General features: G+C 43.6%; 1 protein-coding gene and 2 non-coding genes across 3 annotated transcripts in view; 1 reads left to right on the forward strand and 2 right to left on the reverse strand.

The window, feature by feature from the left end:
- LOC136866594 (transforming growth factor-beta-induced protein ig-h3) overlaps positions 1-14641 on the forward strand; it is a 370348-nt gene that overhangs the window by 196587 nt on the left and 159120 nt on the right. The window lies entirely within an intron of this gene.
- TRNAQ-CUG (transfer RNA glutamine (anticodon CUG)) lies at positions 10528-10599 on the reverse strand. Its single transcript has one exon. It is a non-coding gene; the product is annotated as a tRNA-Gln (tRNA).
- On the reverse strand, positions 11248-11319 carry TRNAQ-CUG (transfer RNA glutamine (anticodon CUG)). Its single transcript has one exon. It is a non-coding gene; the product is annotated as a tRNA-Gln (tRNA).

Raw genomic sequence — 14641 nt, forward strand, 5'->3', positions numbered from 1 at the left:
ACATCCTGGTTGCATCGCGGATGAAAACTGTGTCACGAATGTTGACTTGGCTCCGTTATACGTTTGGCTGCCCTTCCCGACGATGACCTTATGAGGAGGATGTATTCACTATTGAGTGTTTCTATGGTGTAGTGTATTGTGTGTGTTGTGTGTATTAAGACGAACGCAAATACTTACTCCCCGAGTCAGAGTCGAGAGAATAACAACTACTATGAGGACTCCTTGATAGAGCTCTTAATTTCGTCTCAAGCGGAATGTGAGTCTCTTCTTTAGTGACTTCTTTGACACAACATTTTTTGTAAAGCTTCTTCGTTCTCGTTTATAAGTGACTTAACCCGTCATTCTTGTCAGGGTTTCCGCCGCAGAGATATATTTATAATTTCTATTGACGGGCCGTGTGGCTCAGACGGTAGAAACGTTGGACTTGTGAGCCTAAATGTGTGTGTTCAGTGCCACCTTATCTCTATGAGGAAAATACTACTTAAACAACAGACAGGGAATCTGCCAGCTGGGCTGCAGGTCAGTGGCGACTGATACAATATAAAATAAAAAGAAAAGGAAAGAAAAGAAAATGAAAGATAAATACAATAAAAAAGAAAGATAAGAAAGCAACACTCAGCCCAGCGGTCGACAGACCCCTCCTAATATCTCCTTTACAGCACACTTCATATGTCCCGCCTCCTTAATCCCGCAAATCACCCCAGCCAACCTGAATCTCCTGGCCAAAGAGAAAGCGTCATTTTCTAGGTGGCCCTCTCCTCCTCCTCAGGGAGCGAAATGAAAACTTTTAGATGATGACTAGACTATCACTGAAATTAAATTACTGGGTTTCGAGGAATTATGTGCAACCTTGTTCCCGTAACAAACGAACAAATAAACAAACAAACCTTCACTCAAACAAACAAACAAAGAAACAAACGGAGACTCAGAGAATGAACAGAACCTATTTCCTACTTCTGTGTATTTAATTTGTGATAAAAACGATGTGTGAGGCAAAGATTTCAAGTCTACAGATACAATTACAGTTTTAGGTGCAGATATTGGTTCATCATGTTAGTAGCAAGTCCGGTCAATATCTCCAGCGGTTTGTACAAGTTGACATCTCTTGATATACTGTCGATGTGAAAGTGCTTGACTCACACTATTGTTAGAAGATAGAGCGCTAACAAGGTCAAGTACCGGCTACGACACTTCATAACGTTGGCCATTTGTTATTCAAGTCACCTTGTAGTCCTGATGCTGCGCAGCTTGTTTACAACAACCGCAGCCCGTCTGCTGGCACCGCGGTTAGCCGGTTCGAATCCCGTTGATGGAAACATTTTCTACCTTCAGAATGTTTGCCTGTAGGATGGAAGAGGTGGTGGTATACAATATTTCTAATCACTCGATTGCGTGCCAAAAGCCTGGATTAAATTCCAAACCTCTCCGCAGAGGGCAAATGGCGCTGTTGATGGTGATTCATCTGTTGGATGGGAACGTTAAGCCTCGAGCAGACCCGACATGAGTGAGGTACGTGTCGAAACCGGTTTTCACTCTCATCATCCCTCATCCATGGGCGACAGAGAGAAAAATCTGCACCAGGCGAGCTGAATATATCCTGGCTCTAAATACCATACGTTAAGTAAATAAACAGGGAGACTCCCCAGTGTCCCTCACAAGCATACAGAGCACAGGGACCACCAGACCTACGTATGTGGACCGATGGAAGGGAGCAGGACACAGCCAGATAATGACAGTGTACTGGGCCAAAAGCAGAAGACCATAGCTAAGAACTAAGACGGGGCCGTGGTCCCTACTAGGCTAAAACGAACCAAGGAAAACAGCTACAACACTGACTAGGTTAGAATGTATGATCGCAAGTTGAAATTTCGAGGACTAGTTAGAGAACAGAAAAGTAAACGGTGAACTTGCATTCGGGAGATAGTGGGTCCGACACTCACTGTCGGTGGTTTTTAATTTACACTCCAGGCAAATTCTGAGGCTGTACCTTAATGAAGGCCACGACCGCTTCCTTCCCATTCCTAGCAATTTCCTCTCCCATCGCCGCCATAAGACCTGTCTGTTTCGGAGAGACGTAAATATCATTGAAAAAAGAAAAACGGAGTTGAAGATTCCTATTAGCTGCCGTCCTGAATGGCCCGGGTTCGATTCCCTGTACTGGAAGAAATTTAAGAATGGTAGGACAGCTAGTGTATGTCAGGTCACCTCCATTGTGAATGTGCTTGAAAAGAGCTGCCTCGCCTTCGGTCGAGGACACGGGTTTATTTTAGTACCTGTCGAAAAGACGTTAAGTACAGAACAGAAATGGCCAGTGGGTACAATACGGTCGTAAAAAAATGAAATATCCACTCTACAGTTGTGATGGCAGTAGCGCCAGAAGAGATGGTGGTGTGCCGAACCCCTCCCTTACAGATCGCATAAGATGTAAATGAAACAAACGTAACGGGAGAATGAGGTGCGGACCGCGATTAGGGAAGGCAGTAAACGGCCCTGAGCTCAAGATGGGCCTCGTTATTAACCAACCAGGACGATTATAGAAGACTACTACAAATGAAACGCTGAATAAACATAAGGACAGGGTTTATTAATAAATTAATAATAGAATCAAAACATGGAAAAAGAAGCAATCGAATAACAGAGAAAAAAACTAAAGACACAAACATACCTTCACAAGCGTCCCTGCCGAGATCGTAGAGTGAGCTCAACATAAATTATCATAACACACACCAAATATTTCATTATCAGCTCACTGATACAGTAGTGACCTCATTGCCATTAGTATTTCGATTAAATTTGCCGTGCGCACGGTACTACAGGCAATATCCTTTTTTCACTTCAGATTACATTATTCACAGCGCATATCTTTCATTCTCAATTCGCGCGACAACAATAGAAGCCTCCTACTACAAAAACATTCTAACCCACGTGACCAGAGAGATCAACATAAGACGCAAGGAGTAAAGGAAGGAATCAGCCAAAAGCGCTGGGTACAGCATCTTTGGTCTAGCAATATAAAACAGGCATGCGCAGAGATACGAAAAATAAGAATACCAACATGGCCGACCGGCGGTTCGGCCGAGCCCAAACAAACACATGGCCAAGTAAATAACAAATCTGTACCAAGAAAAGAAAATGGGGTTCCAAAACAAAATCGAAATGAAACGGAAATAAAACATGAATAAACCAATCGATAGCCCATCTTTTACTTGCATCAGACACCAGCATTCACTCATAACATTCACACGAGGTACAAATACACATCACATGACTCGCCTTAACACAGCTCCAGATCTCGCATATTCAACTAATAACGTGCACTATGGGAGCACAATCGGGCAAAACAGGCAGGATCGTGCACCAAATCACATTGAGCTTGAGTTTCATACGACTTCAAATAAAACTTAGTCGACACGAAAATCGTTGCTTCGAAGACGGCCAGGTACAACCAAAACAAGTGCACCAAAAATGTGATGGGTTCGAGACCAAATTTCCAAATCAGCAGTAATCATAATATTAACCTCTCACAGTCACACACGCCATTTACACGAACCGAAGTAGAAGATGCACATCGACCGGTCATCAAGGATCGTGAAAAGAGTTATGCAAACGTAGAAATAATAAAGTGACGACTAAAGGCACATACCTGTTAAATCAATACATTACTTACGACATGAATGGTGGTAAAGGCTCATTTAAATAAGTTAAAAATCCACCTAAAGCAAAGGAAGGCGATTCCACATCGTCTAGCCTCCATTGTTAAAAAAAATATCACGAGTGAGGAAGGCAAAGATATGCGTCAAAAGATGAAAACAGTAGTCTCGTACGGCAAAAGATCGTCAATACACATCACGCAGAGTGCTGCCCTCTGTGGCCTATCAAGGGATATACACAGGTTTTTCCTCGAACTGAGGTCAACAAAACTTGTTTGAGTAGTTAAACATAACATATGAGAAACATGCTAAAGGAGCATGGTTCACCATCCAGCAGCCCCACGTTTAAAATGCGTCTTATCTTGGTGATCAAGCAAGTAGACACGTTTTAAACGACGTTTCCCTTAAAATAAATGCGCGCATTTATTACAACTAAGACCTTAAATTTAAATTATGCCTATATACAAACACAACATAAATGATTTTAACCATATGTTTCAACAACATTCAAATAAGTCAGTTCGTTACATACTGACGTGTGTATTTTCTCACAAAGGGTTACGATGAATCAATCAGTCTATGCCTTATTACATCAACCGATCCACTTCATTCATAAATTCGAGACCGGGCTTCAAAGAGGAATGGTACAAACCGGTGCAACCTCTCCCGTTATGCCAAGGTTTTGGAATTCATTTGGTTCATTTTCATCGAAAAATACCAGCATCCATTCTATCCATTTCATTTTGCGTCGTTATCCCTGAAAAAGGAAGGACTTTAGAATGCAAATAATGGTATGACAGATCAATCAAGTATACGATGCTACCAAACTACAAGGCAAAAGGATCAAACATTCCTGGCCCGTTGACGATAGGGCTTCAACAAACTCACGTGAGCTTTTGATACCCTCTTATCGTCTAAATCCATTAACTCCACTGTAACTGGTCCCAGGAATCTCACGATTTTCTTGGGGCTAGACCATTTCAGACACAATTTACCAGTAATTTGGTCAGCAGCAGAGCTTATTGGAAACATCTTCACCACGACCAAGTCTCCAATTTCAAGAGTGACTCTTTTTCTGCCTTGGTCGAATCTTTTAGCCACTCGGTTCCGGGCTCTGACTAACTGGTCCAAAGCTTCTTTCCATTTCTCCTCCGCGCTCCTGTTTCTGGATGCCTCCGACAGATAGTTTACGTCCCATTTCAATTGGAGCGGGTCAGTAAGATTTCTCCCTAGAAACAGAACAGCTGGGGAATTGCGATGAGACTCATGAAGTGCATTATTAAAAGCTAAAACAAAGAAAGACAGGTTATTGTCCCAGCTACGCTGGTCCGCGCTGTGGAAGGCTGACAGACAGGCTTTCAAATTTCTATGGAAACGTTCGACATGGGAAGGCTTGGGGTAGTGGGGACTCAGAAAAACGTGTTTAACACCCCATCCGAAACACAAATGCCGGAATTGGCGACATCTGAATGTAGAAGGATTGTCAGACACTAGGACTTTCGGGGGACCATGAACACCAAATACATGTCGGGTTAAAAGCTGAACGGCGTTGCTCGAATTCATTTTACGCACGGGGAACAACCATACGAACTTGGAAAAGGCGTCGACGACGGACAGGATTCCGATGTTGCCATTCTTGGATTTTGTGAGAGGACCAAAATAATCGATAAACAGTTTTTCCCCCGGGTATGTTGCAACATCGGCAGAGTGGAAACCGGTCAGAGATGATTGAGCAGGTTTGGACTGCTGACACACATCGCAGCTCCTTACATACTCAAGTACGTCCTTTTTGAGGTTGGGCCAAAAGAAATCACGAGAAACGCGGTGCAAGGTTTTGTACTGGCCGAGGTGAGCCCCTAGGTAGGAATCGTGGTAATAATGCAACATCATGGGCCTTAATTTAACCGGGACATAGACCTTGTCCTTTCCTTTTTTGCGATTACGATGAACCAACAAACCCCTTTTGACACTGAACGACTTGTCTCGGACAGACCCATCAGCGACTCCTTTTAACAATTCCTGACACTCATAATCATCCTTCTGATGCTTGGAGATGTCCGTGAAGGACCAGGGATAATTCTGCAAGATATTGATACTCTCAATACTATCAGTTTGACAATGGTCTTCCTCCAGTTCGGCTTCACTCTCCTTTTCCCCGTCAAACATTCGCGTCAGACAATCGGCCACGACATTTTCCTTACCACGTACATGCACAATTGTAAATTTATAGGCCGACAGCCGGAGAATCCATCTAGCCGTGCGACCGAGCCGCTTGACATTCGCGCTCATCCACGACAGGGCTTGGTTGCCCGTATGGACAAAGAAATGACGGTGTTCCAAGTATGAGCGGAATTTGTCAACACCTAATACAACAGCCAGGCATTCCTTCTCGTAAATCGAGTACTTCAATTCAGCTCCACGTAACAGTTTGCTAAAGTATGCAATGGGGACTAGCTTCCCATCCTCATCGGACTGATTATCACAGCAGAAATGGCGATTTCACTAGAGTCGCACTGCAGAACAAAGTCTCGTGAAAAGTCGGGACTGTGGAGGACCGGGGCTTCACAAAGAGCTTTCTTCAGTAGCTCAAAGGCACGGGTTTGATCTTGCTCCCATACGAAACGACAATTTTTCCTTTTCAAAAAATTAAGTGGGGCCGAAATTTGAGAAAAATCCTTGATGAAACGGCTGTAGAAAACGACCATACCGAGAAATCTCCTGACGCCACGGACATTTTTGGGCTGAGGAAACTCCTTAATAATTTAACCCTTTCGGGGTTCACAGCGATTCCAGAATCGGAGATGATATGACCCAGAAAGTTCAAACGTTTGGAGCAAAGGGACACCTTTTTGGGGTTGATTGTGAAACCGTGCTTTCGCAAGCGAGTCAGAACTTCACGCAGATGAGCCAGGTGCTCGTCGAAAGTGGCAGAGAAAATGAGAAGATCGTCCAGAAAATTAAACACGTAGGAAAATTTTAAATCGCCGAAGATCTAATCCATCACGCGGCTGAGCGCTTGGCCACCAATAGAGATGCCCATCGGGACTTTATGGAACTCAAATAAGCCAAAAGGGGGGGCAAAGGCAGTGCAGGGGTGGCTTTTGGGGTCCAAGGGGATTTGGAAGTAAGCAGAATTGAAGTCGAAAACAGTGAAATATTTGGCCCCATGGAAATGTTGAAACGCACTCTCGATAGTGGGCAACGGGAAGCTGTCGAAGACGTTCTTATTTATTTTTCGATAGTCGATCACCAATCTAGGTTTACCGTCCTTTTTGGGGACTGGGAAGGCGGGGCTACTATAGGGCGACTTGGAGGGGGAGATGACCTTCTTCTCCAACAGGTCGTTCACACATTCACGCATGGCGCGTAACTTAGGGGGCGAGCAACTGAACGGAGGGGACCTCACAGGGGTATTATCTTTCACTTCAATGGTGTAGGAGAAATCTTTAGCACATCCTTGCTCGACACTTAGAACATCACAAAACTCTTCCAACAGCCCATTTAACATAAGGTTTTGATTGTCAGAAAGGTCACATGAGGCATTGGGAAGTTGGCATTTAGTTAGGGTACACACAGAGGCACGTTGGAATGGGGCTTCAAAGGGGTAGCTAACGCCCGATTTAAAACGGAAGGCAAAGGTTCGAGTGATAAAGTCAAGAGACAGGCCGGTAGCTAGCATGAAATCAGTTCCAAGAATCATCGGTACCGACATTGAAAGTCCAATCCCAGGACAAACCATGAATTTTAATGTGACATATGACTCGACCCACCGGACATACCTCACGACCGTCAGCAGACATGAACTTTCCTAAGCTCTCACAACCTTGCAGATACGCTAAATTGACAGAAGACACCAAGGATTGATTGACAAACGAAACACACGAACCGGTGTCCAACAGAGCATAAAATATGCACGATCCTATAAGAATTTTGGCCCAGGGTGTAGACGAAGGAAGGCCCCAGATCCTCTTATTCACACCATCATCAGGCGCCAACGACGGGCCACCACGCCGACGCGCCTCTAGTTTCCCTGCTGGGAGTTGCACCGAGGGCATACGCGCAGTGTAACACCAGCAAGACCACACTTCGAGCATTTAGCGGGAGACCTTGACCAACAATTTTTAGAAACGCGCCCCATTTTCCCACAATTCCAACAATTTCTCACCGCGGGCACACTTGTACTGGGTGGGTTAGAAGGTTGGATAAAATTTACACAACGCTGAGGGGCAGATGCAAAGTCGGGTCTACGATTGGGGGTACTAAAAGGGGGGAATGCAGAAGGTGCAGTAGCGAAGGAGACGGATTTGGCGGGCGCACGGCAAGCAACATCGGGGAAGGAACAATCAGATGGGGTAGGAGGTGGGCGATAGAGTTTATTTTGATTTACGGCAGACTCAAACTCGCGACCAAGTTTTATGATGTCCTCTACACACTCGACCTCAGACCGCTTGATATGCAATTTATAATCAGGGGCTAAATTCCGGTAAAACTGATTGAAAACCTAGAACTCAGGTACCTTCACGCACATCCGATTAAACAAGGTGAGAATTCCTGTAGCATAATCATCAATGCATTCCCCTATCCCTTGCGTTCTTCTAAACGTTTCCTGCCTCAAACAATAGTCCATGTCGCACAATCCAAAGCGCTGTTTTATTCGAGCAGCAAACTCCTCCCACGACTGGATGTTACCTTTAATTAATCGGAACCATCGCAACGCCGGGCCTTCCAGCATTCCAGGAATAACAGGGATAAACAAGTCAAGGGGTATTGAGCTACACTGAGCGATATCTTCCACCCGTTCCAAAAACTCAACTACACTGAAGCCGTTCCCTTCCCCCGAGAAGTTTAATTTCCACTTACGTACAACATCGAACACAGGGTTAACATTAACCTTATAATCGCTAGTGAATCTGGAATTTGGAGAAAAATGGTCAACACGATTTTCGCCGAGGGCGCGATTACCATATGCAATGGGATGCCTATCGTCACTACATCTATCACTGTTACTACCAGAAGCAGGCATTTCATTAATTCTAGCACTACGGTCTCTCTTATCATTCTCAAGATTAGACATATCTGCCGCGAATACCTCGCTGTCTTTACTCAACTCTAAATCTTTGGGGTTTTCCATGATGCAGATTCTTTCACAGAGATATTAAACAACACACAGATATAATGGCAAACAAACACTGAAGGTCAGAATTAAATTATATATATTGGCTTCATGAACTTAAGGCATGGGAATTTGCACTAGACTAATATGTACATAATCTCCATCTCCAGCTCTATCTCGTCCGAATTTCCTTCTTTTCGGATGAGATACCCTAATCGAGTACGCCTCTGCTACCATTTGTGCCGAACCCCTCCCTTACAGATCGCATAAGATGTAAATGAAACAAACGTAACGGGAGAATGAGGTGCGGACCGCGATTAGGGAAGGCAGTAAACGGCCCTGAGCTCAAGATGGGCCTCGTTATTAACCAACCAGGACGATTATAGAAGACTACTACAAATGAAACGCTGAATAAACATAAGGACAGGGTTTATTAATAAATTAATAATAGAATCAAAACATGGAAAAAGAAGCCAATCGAATAACAGAGAAAAAAAAACTAAAGACACAAACATACCTTCACAAGCGTCCCTGCCGAGATAGTAGAGTGAGCTCAACATAAATTATCATAACACACACCAAATATTTCATTATCAGCTCACTGATAGAGTAGTGACCTCATTGCCATTAGTATTTCGATTAAATTTGCCGTGCGCACGGTACTACAGCATTCACTCATAACATTCACACGAGGTACAAATACACATCACATGACTCGCCTTAACACAGCTCCAGATCTCGCATATTCAACTAATAACGTGCACTATGGGAGCACAATCGGGCAAAACAGGCAGGATCGTGCACCAAATCACATTGAGCTTGAGTTTCATACGACTTCAAATAAAACTTAGTCGACACGAAAATCGTTGCTTCGAAGACGGCCAGGTACAACCAAAACAAGTGCACCAAAAATGTGATGGGTTCGAGACCAAATTTCCAAATCAGCAGTAATCATAATATTAACCTCTCACAGTCACACACGCCATTTACACGAACCGAAGTAGAAGATGCACATCGACCGGTCATCAAGGATCGTGAAAAGAGTTATGCAAACGTAGAAATAATAAAGTGACGACTAAAGGCACATACCTGTTAAATCAATACATTACTTACGACATGAATGGTGGTAAAGGCTCATTTAAATAAGTTAAAAATCCACCTAAAGCAAAGGAAGGCGATTCCACATCGTCTAGCCTCCATTGTTAAAAAAAATATCACGAGTGAGGAAGGCAAAGATATGCGTCAAAAGATGAAAACAGTAGTCTCGTACGGCAAAAGATCGTCAATACACATCACGCAGAGTGCTGCGCTCTGTGGCCTATCAAGGGATATAAACAGGTTTTTCCTCGAACTGAGGTCAACAAAACTTGTTTGAGTAGTTAAACATAACATATGAGAAACATGCTAAAGGAGCATGGTTCAGTGGTGATTATTGGTTTAAGAGGAAGAGCAACTGTCTTATTAACACTAAACAGAGGGAACATTCTGAAGGGATCGGACACTTCGAAATATGAAGATTTCAGCCAAAGTAAACCACTTCGAGGGTGGCTGAGGTGAGAATCGATCCCCAGCCTCTGAGGGCGGCAGCTAATCACACTAACATCAAAGAGGCTGACAAGAAATGTTGTGCGGGTAGCATAATATATATATATTGAAGTGCCATCCGATTCAGGAAAAGCACACTACCTCATGACAAAAAAGTTCAGAACGGAGGAAATGCATCCAAGAATTAAGAAACTAGTAATACCCCGAAATTAAAATTGTAGGTCCCACCGAGATTTGAACTCGGATCGCTGGATTCAGAGTCCTGAGTGCTAACCATTACACCATAGGACCTCACCGTTATTAACTTACCTATCAAGCCCTATTCTTCAGTGTACGAAGGCTTCGAAAGTTTTAATGGGAGAGAAAAATATGCGTCCGCCTCTGTGGTGTAATGGCTAGTGCGATTAGCTCTCACCCCCGGAGGCCAGGGTTCGATTCCCGACTCTGGCACGAAATTTGAAAAGTATTACGAAGGCTGGAACGGGGTCCACTCCGCCTCTGGACGTCAGATGAGTAGAGATGAGTTCGATTCCTACCTAAGCCATCCTGGGAGTGTTTTTTCGTGGTTTCCCTACTCCTCCTCCAGGCAAATGCCGGGATGGTACCTAACTTAAGGCCACGGACGATTCCTTCCCTCTTCCTTGTCTAGCCCTTCCAATCTTCCCATCTCCCCGTAAGGCCCCTGTTCAGCATAGCAGATGAGGCCGCCTGGGCGAGGTACTGGTCATCCGACCCAGAGTCTGAAGCTCCAGCACACTGTCCTTGAGGCGGTAGAGGTGGGATCCCTCGCTGAGTCCGAGGGGAAAAACCGACCCTGGAGTTAAATAAAGAAGAAGAACATAATATATATATTGCAGTGCCATCAGATTCAGTAAAAGCACAATACCTTATGATAAGGACTTCAGAACGGAAGAAATGCATCCCCGAAATTAAAATTCTAGGTCCCACCGAGATTTGAACTCGGATCGCTGGATTCAGAGTCCAGAGTGCTGACCATTACACCACAGGACCTCACAGACGTTACGGTGCCTACCAAGCGCTATTCTGTCTCAGCCTACGAAGGTTTGGTAGGTTGTAATGGGAGAGAAAAATATGCGATCGCTGATCGTTATATAAATTGACGATATTTTTGGTGGTTTCAGGGTGATAAGGACTTGAGCTTTCATCGTGTTGCATAATAAGAAGTGTCTCTAATACATAACAAGGGTAGGAAGCAAGATGTCGTCGGTTAAAGAGGTATTTCTCTTATACCAATTGCTTATAAAGTATTCACAACAGTATTACTCAACAGAGTACAAACTGTCCATTTCTATGGTGGAGTGGTTAGTGTGATTAGCTTCCACCCTCGGAGGCCGCGGTTCGAATGCCGGGTCTGCCATGGAATTTGAAAAGTGGTACGAGGGTTGGAACAGGTCCACTCAGCCTCGGGAGGACAAATGAGTAGATGGGGTTCGATTCCCACCACAGCCATCCTGGAAGTGGTTTTCCGTGGTTTCGCACTTCTCCTCCAGGCAAATGCCGGGATAGCTTAAGACCACGGCCGCTTCCTTCCCTCGTCCTTGTCTATCACTTCCAATCTTCCCATCTCCCCGCAAGACACCTGTTCAACGTAGCATGTGAGGCCGCCTGGGCGAGGTACAGGTCATCCTCCACAGTTGTATCCCCCGACACAGAATCTGAAGCTCCAGAACACTGCCCTTGAGGCGGTAGAGGTGGGATCCCTCGCTGAGTCCGAGGAAAAAACCGACCCTGGAGTTAAATAAAGAAGAAGAACATAATATTGAACCCTTGACTTACCATTCCATCGTTGGTCGGCCATAGCTGCTGCAGTAGAGCAATATCGAACTCTTAAATCTTGGGGTCGTAGCGGGAATAATTCGGTCACGATCTTAACCAAATGATGGGGTTCAGAAGAGATCCTAACTACTTGAAATGAGGAGCAAATATGTGTTTACTAACTTTTATTGACCCAATTAACTGCACACAAAAAATCATTTATATAAAATCCTTGATCAAGAAAGAAAAATGTAATTATTAAATGTTCCAAACGCAGTCACATTGCATGGCGTTAGTTTTATTGATTACAGTATCGAAGAATTTTCTTCGGAGAAAAGTAGAAATATCACAGATTAGTGGACAGCGAAACTGAAAAAGTGAAAAGGAAACCTGAAAATCGGGCACCTATTGATCCAAACGATAACTGAGAATTAATCCACACGATCCGTGGAAAATCTGACCTTCAACAAGTAGAACGCCAGATTTACTCTTAACTAAGGTTATCCATCAGTCAAATACCCTATCGGATATGGAAACACCCGCCGAATGGACCCTTAGTCGAACCAAATTGTCTATCAGTTGCTTTGGATAGGTTGCGAAATATTACTGGAAAGCATGGTGTTCTCTACAAGTTACCAGCAGCATTCACAATTGAAAATAAAATTCCACCATGTATTGTCATCTCGTGACACCCTTAAGTTATGGACTAATCCCGACACTGAAACATGCATCACCCAAACAGCTGTTCAGAAGAAACCAACAACAAGATCCGAGAGGATCTTACGTTACGTGGTTCTGAAGGAACAAAACTGTGAAATACACGAAACACTTATTCAACACGCATTTAGAAGAAATGCCAAACACTGAAGTTAAATAAAAAGTGGTAAATCACTTGAAAAATATTATTACAAAACCAACTTTCAGGTTATAAATGGTTACGTTACGCTTAATAAAATTACAAGTCCACATGATAAAATAAAAATTTTGTAATTCTTTCCTTTACAACAACAACTACCATTACAGATTCATCTACTTATTGTTTGTTCCAACAAACTAGCTACACAGTTATTGATCGACCACAATCAACTACGTATATAAATGAAAGAACGAAATAAATTGAGAATAATATATATCCCCGGCTGACGAATCGAACCCGCATTCGTAACTCAAGTCTCACATAAATAAACTAAGTGTCAGTACGCACCCTAGCAAAGCAATCGGACGTCAGAACGACAAAACAATTAAGTCCGTAACTAAAATAAAATACTGAAGTTCAATGAACCCAAACACGCGTGGCGAACTGCAGTAATATTCAAATCACCGTTAGCTCAGTACCCATTATTGGACAACCCTCACGTTCAGGCCACTAGTGGTTCCATAATCTTAGGTAAACACTTTCCTGCTGGTAAGGGCTGCGCGCAAAACATGGCATCAATATTACTTAGCTAACACTCTTCGCATTGCATACACTACTGCAGACACTACCATCGCTCAAGTCACTTCGCAAAAACGCCTAATCTAAGAATTGAGTATATACAGCCGACATCTTAAACCTATCGTCGGGCCTACCTAATGTCTGCACACCCTAACACTAACCTCTATGACCGAGCTCGATAGCTGCAGTCGCTTAATTGCGGCCAGTATTCGGGAGATAGTAGGTTCGAACCCCACTGTCGGCAGCCCTGAAAATGGTTTTCCGTGGTTTCCCATTTTCACGCCAGGCAAATGCTGGGGCTGTACCTTAATTAAGGCCACAGCCGGTTCCTTCCCACTCCTAGCCCTATCCTGTCCCATCGTCGCCATAAGACCTATCTGAGTCGGTGCGACGTAAAGCAACTAGCAAAAAACTAACCTCTATGTACACACCCACACCTTCCTAAACCTATCGTTGAGCGTGAACTAGGACGTCTCATCATCAGTATACTTCTAGGATTACATGTGACGTCCTAAATCTATTGTCGAGCGGAAATTGGGTTGTCTACGGTTCCTCTAGAATGTAGGGCGAAATCGTAACTTCAAACACACTCTTATTTTAGTTGTAAACCTTGTCGAAACTAATAGCACACAATGAAACAAATCTTGGCACAGAATGAACGCAAGTCGGGAAATGCAACTAAGTCCCTATCTTGTTAATAAAACGTGAAATTGAAAATAAATAACACGTGGCAAACAATCCACAACTCAAACACGATCTCGACATACACAATGAAGTTTGGAAAATAATAATGACTTTCAACACACGTCTAACATTACGTGAATATCGCCAAAAACAGTAATCATCACCACCGCAAAAATCCACACTATAATTCTAGGGTGAAGCCCTCAAATCGCCTACCATCTCACTATTCCAAACATCCATATCCATAAACTATCCAGTCGAGCGAAATGCAATGAATCTGCACAGCCAAACTATCGCTTTAATAGCGTCCAATATCTCATCCCACAATGTTTCCGATTTAATGATAAATTATCGTCTCGTAATTTATGAAATTAACTGAGTGGAAATTTGTCATTACAGTCAAATAACACCAACCGTGTATTCAGAACGCTCTTCTAC

This window comes from Anabrus simplex, chromosome 3, assembly GCF_040414725.1.
Source record: "Anabrus simplex isolate iqAnaSimp1 chromosome 3, ASM4041472v1, whole genome shotgun sequence".
Lineage (NCBI taxonomy): Eukaryota > Metazoa > Arthropoda > Insecta > Orthoptera > Tettigoniidae > Anabrus > Anabrus simplex.